The sequence below is a fragment of the Pinus tabuliformis genome, chromosome X, assembly GCF_031772625.1.
Source record: "Pinus tabuliformis cultivar Carrire ecotype Pingquan chromosome X, CPIR1, whole genome shotgun sequence".
In the NCBI taxonomy this organism is placed as follows: Eukaryota; Viridiplantae; Streptophyta; class Pinopsida; order Pinales; family Pinaceae; genus Pinus; species Pinus tabuliformis.
The window spans coordinates 310,136,252-310,144,490 of record NC_142308.1 but is presented as its reverse complement, the minus strand read 5'-3'; the positions used below and the strand labels follow the sequence as shown (position 1 = coordinate 310,144,490).

The 8,239-nt window shown below is 37.9% G+C and overlaps 1 pseudogene; it reads right to left on the bottom strand.

The window, feature by feature from the left end:
- Positions 1-538: 538 nt before the first annotated feature.
- On the bottom strand, positions 539-6,721 carry LOC149139657 (protein TORNADO 1-like; annotated as a pseudogene).
- Positions 6,722-8,239: the final 1,518 nt, after the last annotated feature.

The following is an 8,239-nucleotide window of genomic DNA, read 5'->3' as shown; positions in this document are numbered from 1 at the left end:
AATACATGGGCGGATTTGGTATGGGTGACCTATATTGTGAGACACTGTGAAAGGGGGTATTTGTTGCCGGGGGTTCACGGAAGCCTTTGAAGAGATCAAAGAAGCTTCCATTATTCGAAATTGTGAAAGGAAAAATATGGAGATATAAGAAAGAAGTTTTCACTGATAACTTTTTGGGGTCATGCTCATTGCTACAGATGATGGCATGGCCGACATGAGAAAGAGCCCCAGTATGGGAAATCTTGACCATTACCGTTCACTTTACAATGTCAATCATTGTTCTGGGACAAGCGAATGTGGATCTGCAGATCAGGATGGGTATTTTTCTGATGGATTTGTTCATTCTTCCAACAATGCACGCGAGAGGAAGAAAGGTGCGTGTGGTGTTAATCAAATCCTTGGAAGCCAAAATTATTCCTTCAATTCTCAATCTCACTGGTAGTATTTGTTGGCCTTCGGAAGATTTGGATTTGTTGTGATTGATTGATGGCTTGGTTTCATCAGTCAGGTTTTGTGGTTGTGTTATTGTTTGATTACAACCAGCACATCGCAAACCTATATGGCCTCTGGTTTGATATGGTCCTTAAGGTTGCATATCTCAGATTCCATAGTCATTTTTGTTTGAACTCTGCTTAGCAACCTAGATGCATACTCCTGGTTTAAATGATCTGTAATAATGTCTCTATTCAATGTGCCCAAAGGTTTCCTGGTTTAAATGCTCAGTATTACTGTCCATATTCAGTGTGCCCTATATATCCTCTGTATTGAAGTCCATATTCAAATTTCCCAATGCATCCCATGTATTAATGTCCATGTGTAGTATACTCATGCCTTACAAGATTTTCATGAACCCGTTAAGATATGGAAGGATGCTCTGCACTATTTTGTTGTCGACTTTCATTAGATTGCACCCAAGTTGGCCATCAACAACATGTAATTCGCGCATGTATTCACATAACATATGTAATTGCAGTGTAGTCATGCCAGAAACAATGTCTGTCACCAACCTTTTTGCAAAGCCGTTGTCTGCTCTGACAAAATAAAACATGTGTGGGACTTTTCTCTCTTCCAGTTGGACTGAGAAGTTGATCAAATTGTTCAATTTTTTGTGGAGTTCCATCAGAAGATTGTGCTCATAATACCTCAGTCCTTGAATTTCTTGCTTGATGTCCTGGAGGTCCCTCTCAATAATCTTAAGTCTCTCCAATACCTTCTCAACCCCCTTTGCTATCCCAACAATGGTAGGAGACATAGACCCATCTTCATTTTCTTCATCATCATCATCATTCCGAGCACCTTGAGAATCAGGGATGTCGTTAGCTGATGGCACATCTAGCTCAACAACAAGCCTGTAAAGATCGTGATATCGTCTTTGCAATACATCCATGAATTATTCCTCTCCAAGCAGGTCCCTTGCATGGTCGAATCTGGCCCCTAAGATGATAGACCTTCCTTTAGCAACAACACTCCAGGTATGCTGATAGTTATTTCTGATATCTGCTGGAACTGAGAGTAGCTCTTGCTTCAAATACTCCACCAGAACAAATTGGCCCTTCCTGTACCTTGGTGGTAGGAGGTCCTACACACATTGTGGCCTTAAAATACCTTGAACTAATAGTACCCCTTGGCAACCTACATATGATGCACAAAGTCTTAGAATGCTTTCAACAACAACCTAGTTCAGAACTTTAAGAGTTTCATTGAGGTCTTGTGATGAGAAAGCCAATATATCGATATAGTAGCCCATTTTTCTTCGAGTTCAACTCGGATGTCAATGCCATTGATGACTATTGAGATGAGGTTCTTCTCAAGTTTGTAAGTGGCACTTTGTATGTTACCTGACCCCAAGATTTTGTTGTAGAGGTGCACCTGTGACAGATAAAAAAGGTGGGCATAAAAATGAGATAAGGTGCAGATCAAATTATTAGATATAGATATCAAATATATCGAAAGGAATTAATTGTTAGGAACGATATCTAGTTTCATAAACAATAATAGGGAATTTGATACTGTTCCTTGTATCTCACTCCACTCATTCTTCAATGATGGGCACTCTTCTGTGGAACCGACACAGTAAGGTAGCAGAACAACAAAACCAGAGGTAAGAAAAAATGGATGGTAGGTAGGGGAAACTTGGGATATAATCTTGCGGTCTGATGCCAAAGTGAAGAAATTGCCTAATGCAAGTTTCAAATTCCATGCTTGGTAGCAACAACAACACTATTGTGGGATCCTATAACCAAAGAAACTACCATTTGGACCTTATGTCTCGAGGGCAGTAGAGATTATGTAAGCTAAGTTACCGATAGATTTTCAATCCTAGTCAACTACTTTCAGGCTTGAGATCTGTTCATATCTACTGTAGGTAATATACTGTAATGGAGATATGGAGCGTGGAAAACTTGGTGGTATTTTGGTATCATTTATAGGGAAAGAGTTTCCCATTATGCATCTACATGTAATGTTGGTATGGATTTCAAATATAAAAAGGATTCTTACTTGAATTTCTCAAATGTGAGTTTGCATCATCCTTCTATAAATCTTCTAACTGTTCTCAACTATTTCTATATCCTAGTCTCTCCAGCCATTGAAAAGTTGGTTTGGAGAATACAATATTCCTTGGGGCTTGAATTTTCAACAATCCCAGTTGTTGGACACCAATATTGATTACAAACTGCCAAGTCAATTATGATTTTCATTTCTCTAAATTTTTCCCAGTCAGGCCTATTTTTTGTGATTTTTTTATATATCAGAAGCTTTCCAGACAAACAATTTGTTTCCCTGTGGGTTCCATGGTTCTTTGAGGTGTAACCAATTTAAAGTTGTAAATTCCAGGATTTGAGTCATTTACTTAGTTTCTGTTGGTTCACTAGGAAGGTTTGGCTCATGGCAACCATAGAGTTGCATTTGTATCCTAAAACCTTTTTGCATAGAGAGAAATCCTAATCATTTTTGGTCAGTTGTGACAAATTAAATGACTATCCTTTCACACTAAAAGGCGAAAAGTATGAAAAGTGGTATTTTCCTCCCTACCAATATTTGTTGTAAAGTCAATTTGGATAAACTAGACACAAGGAAATTTTTCAAAGATGAGATCCAGAGAGTGGAGAAGAACCGATTGTGGGCTAGTAACTAGTTGATAAGTTTCATTGAAGTGCATTAAAAGAGGGGTGGAGAGTGTGGACAAGCCATAACTACTGGAAAACAATATGTTTTTGGTTATGTTTTCTTCATTCCATAGAAGGATTTTATGGTTCATTCCAAGTCTTCGTTGATAGAATCTGATCCAGATGATATCATGTTGGATTTGTAGAGATTCCATTTTCATAGGGAAACAAAGGAAAATCCATGGTTATTGGAACAAGTAGCCATCTATGAAATTTCTCCAATAGTTTTTCTATTTCAAATATGGAAGGCCTGGAATGTAGTCCTAATGATGAAGGAGAATTTAGGATAGTTCTAAGAGGCTTAAATATTTCTTTACAAAGAGAGATCCGAGAGCTGATTATCCAGAGAGATTCCAAACTGGTCATTGAAGCATTGTTGGATAATTAGAGTGAACCATATGGAAGCATTCATTTTGTTCCTTGATGCATTCCCTATGTTCCCTGCCTTCCATGAATAAAGGGATGCATTGGAGACATAAGCACTGTATCCCCATTTGCATGTAATAGTCAGGAATTTCCTTGGGGAGATAGATAGATAGATAGACAGACATGGGGGAGTGATTACGTAATGGCTCACAATCTTCAAGTAGAAGATATTTTTACAATCATAAATTAGTTTGCCTTAAATGGATAAATGGTTGAATCTAACATATTATGCCTTGCACCCCAGGTAATATGATATCCAGCTTCAACTCTATCCAAGGTTGAGCAGTAAACAGGACATGAGATCTCTGATATCTAGAATAAATCAGCCGTGTCTCCTATTCTTCTCAAAGATAAAAGAGACTCCAGTTTGATTATTTTCTTTCTGTATTTTTAAAGATTAAAATCAAAGGGTCATACCTGCAACCTTGGGAAGAATCCAGGAGTGAGGAAAGTGTGATTTGAATCATCGCACTCAAAATGGCAGCCAGTGTAGATGTAGCCTGATCCACCTAGCTACCATGTTTGTGGCTTGTACCAACCTTCCTCCAGTATTGCAGGTATGAAAAGCTTTGAATTGTGATTGCCAGGATCTTGTTCATAACAGAGTTCTAGTTTCAACATCATGCTCACAAGGTCACTTGGGTGCACATTCTCAAAAATTCTGGGACCAAATCTGGGTACTGAACCCTATAAAGATTCTCTTAAAATCACCTCCAACTCTTTTCTAGTTGTAAAGCCCCTTTGCTGTCGATCCAAAGTAGATTGAATTTTGTTTTTCAGTCTTACTAGACGTCCAAGGACTTCCTCACAAAACCACTCACAATTCACTATGATGAAATCAAGCTCTTGAAAATAGATGATTTCTCCAGCTTTATGCAAAGAGCATGCTATGGCTCTTCTCCTCTCTTCAACCTTTATGGGGTCATCATAGCGAGACTGTATTCTCAGTGCTAGAATATCATTTTCACACAGTTGAGAAAAATCTTCCCATCTATAACTGGCTTGTTGGAATGCTTAGATTTCCAATTGAACAACAACACTCTTAAGTCATCGCATACTCGATAAATTTTGGGAACCCTTTCTAAAATTGTTTTGGCTTTTTGTTGCACATGATGAGCAACCTTATTCACTGAACCAGATAACCTTGCATCCACTATATATACAGTTGGGGATAATTCAACAAAGCCAGTGAAATGATCCCTAAGCCTGTAAACACATTGGACCGCTAATAAGTACAATTCTGAACTTTCAGAAGTTTTATCAATATGAGTGAAAACAACTGTGACATGAGTGAGAAAGGATTCTGCTCTTTAGGAATTGGAAACAATAAATTTTAGCCAATATACTATATCTTCTTCAAGTTCTTGAACCTTTTTGGGTTTTCTGTTGTCTGGTTTTTTGAATAGGCTACAAATTATGAGAAAGAAAGATGGGCTCTCGGGACCAGGGAACATGAGATCATGAAAAGCATGGAACTCATGCTGACCCGCAAGGTCCCAAATTGAGATTCTAGTATCATCATCTTCTAGGACCTTGATTTTGATACCCTGAGTTCTTGTGATGGGTTCAACTGGGTTCACAAGAGTTTTTATTTGGTCTACTGATGGAATCTTGGCTCGAGCAAAACTCTGCAATATGGAATTACATAGAGTTGTTTTACCTACAGCCAAAATTGCAGATATTGGTCATTTGAATTGGAAAAATCAATCTTGGTTGTCCAGTTTATCATGGAATACCTAATAACATTCATAACAAGGATACAATTTTCTTACTCTTATGAATTTTGAAAAGCTTAAACCTCTTTTTAGGTCATATTTTATTTGATTCCAAATAATGAATAATCTTCCTCGTGGTCATTGCATGATCGATCTATCTATCTATAGTTGTTTTTAAGTATTATATAATATATTATCATTCTCCTCACTGAATATTTCAACAATATATAGAAGTAGATTGGATCGTTGCCTTTACCTTTGTGTATAATGAGAAATTGATTAAGGGTGAATAGGGAAAGTCATAAATCTTACCGGAAAATTCTTGTCCACAGAGGAAAAAGCTAGTGGTTTTGAGCACAGTCATGGGTGTGTCTTCCAGAAAATCAATCTCTGGCTCGACATTGGCATTTTGTCCAAGCTGTTGGTGAACACGATTAGTTTTACCAGAGGCTTGAAGTGGAGTTCCATTCAGATCAATCTCTTCAAGCCATGGATTCACCTGCAATGTATCCATAATTGCTTCAAGTACTGCATCTCCTGCAACTCCTTTACATCCCTTCAAAGACAGGGACTTCAAAGTTGCATTTCTTTGAAGAGATACAAGAATTTTGATGAAATCAGATGCGCCCATGCTACGGTCATCATTTATAGCGAATTTTAGCAAACTCGGGTTTGTGGAGATCATCTACACTAATGCACTTACACCAGAACTACCCATTTTAGTTTGAGGTCCCCCAATGGAAAAACATTTCAAAGAAGTATTTTCTTGAGGTTGGCTGGGTTTGAAGCTACTAAGAGGACAAATCAAATGATCAATTCCCTCTCCTCCCATTGGATTTTTTTCAAGTTGCAAGGATTGCAGGGTATGGTTCGAAAATAGAGCGACTGTAATGTAGGAAACACCCTTATCACTCATGCCATTGTTTGACATATTTAGATGTTTCAGAGTCTTGTTTTCCTGAAGGACCCTCCTAAACTCTTGACCACATTTGGAATTGATATGATTTCCACTTATATCCATATTTTCTATAGTATTATTATGAGCCAACACACATTCTATTCTGTAAGACCCAGAAGTATCAATTCTGTAAATCCTCAGGACTTTATTGGAAGGGATGAGCTCCACTAAGAGATTCCAACTGAAGTGACACACCTCTAAGGCCTTATGTTGACACCAATGTCAGAAATATCATGGTTAGGTCTGTCAGGTGGATTACTGTATGATAAATTCTACCCATAAAGGCTCAAAACAATAGCTCCTACAATTGACTTCAACGTCTCTACATCCAAATCACCATTGCCATTGCCACTAGAAGGAAGTGATGAAGTTGTTTCCTCTGATTTTCCACTTACTACAAAATGTTCCATCAGTTTAGGACTACCAAGTAAATCATCCAGCTTCAGTGGCACCATCCCACTATTTTCATTGCCACTGAGAAATTCTGAAGTAATAAGCTTTTTGAGGTAGGTATCACTATCAACTTCAGAAGATACTCTGTATCTATATCTATTGTTTCCAATGGAAATGACAACCTCACCAACTTCTTTTTCATACTCTCGGATGCAGATTCTTCCATATTGGCTATTGCTTGTTTAAACAAAAACAAGCTCGTTTCCCATCCTTGTAGACAATCTAGTGAAAACAATCCAGTTGATTTCATTGGCTTAGCTGGTCTCAAGATGCTTTTCGTGTCCCCAGAGCTACATCCATAGAATCCTTTGGCTAGTTCTGATGGAAACAAGCTTTCATTCATTTTAGGAAAAATAGATGATAGGAAATGTTCATCCTCTACTAACAGTTGCAAGTTTTTGGATTGGAGCATGTAATTTACTGCATCATCATCAAAACCTAAAATACACCCTAACTTAACCACCTCACATAAACTTGCAATAAGATTAGGATGCTTGGGCAACAAGCCAGATGAAATCACCTCTGCCAAATTAGTTTCTAAGGACATAATTTCCTTTTTATTGTATGGATAAAACTTTTTGATCAAAATTCTCTTCTTACACTTTTCCCATCTCACCAGACTGGTTCTTCTTCCTTTAAACTTATCTTCCACACCATCTTTTGTTGGTATTGAAAGTGGGTACTCAACTGTAAATGGTTCAATAGCTTCATAGATAGTATACTCAACAAGAGTACTCACACTTTGATGCCTTATATCACGTGGAAATTTGGTGAAAGGGTGTGCAAGATATGCTAAAATAACTTTGTATAGTCCTACTCCGACCATCCCCTTTCCTGTAGGAATCTTTTACAAAGAGATGTCATTTGAAACAGAGATGTCAACCTTTTGTGTTGCTTGGGATATGTTTTGAGCTCCAAGATGGATATAAATTGAGAACAATGAGTCCAATGGTATGTTGGGATCAGAAGGGTTAGGATGCCATGCAAATTTTGGGCTTGCAGAAGATCCCATGAACAACTCTTTCAACTTCAAGTCATCAGGAATGAAGGTTTCATTTGGGGCACTTAGCTGGATATCTCCAGAGCTTGTGTAAGCTGGAAATTTACTGCATCATCATCAAAACCTAAAATACACCCTAACTTAACCACCTCACATAAACCTGCAACAAGATCAGGATGCTTGGGCAACAAGCCAGCTGAAATCGCCTCTGCAAAATCAGTTGCTAAGGACATAGTTTCCTTTTGATTGTGTGGATCAGACTTTTTGATCAAAATTCACTTCTTACACTTTTCCCATCTCACCAGACTGGTTCTTCTTCCTTTAAACTTATCTTCCACACCATTTTCTATTGGTATTGAAAGTGAGTACTCAACTGTAAATGGTTCAATAGCTTCATACAAGAGTACTCACACTTTGATGCCTTATATCATGTGGAGATTTGGTGAAAGGGTGTGTAAGATATGCTAAAATAAATCTGTATAGTTGTTACAGATCCATTTGGGCACATCAAATCCCAACA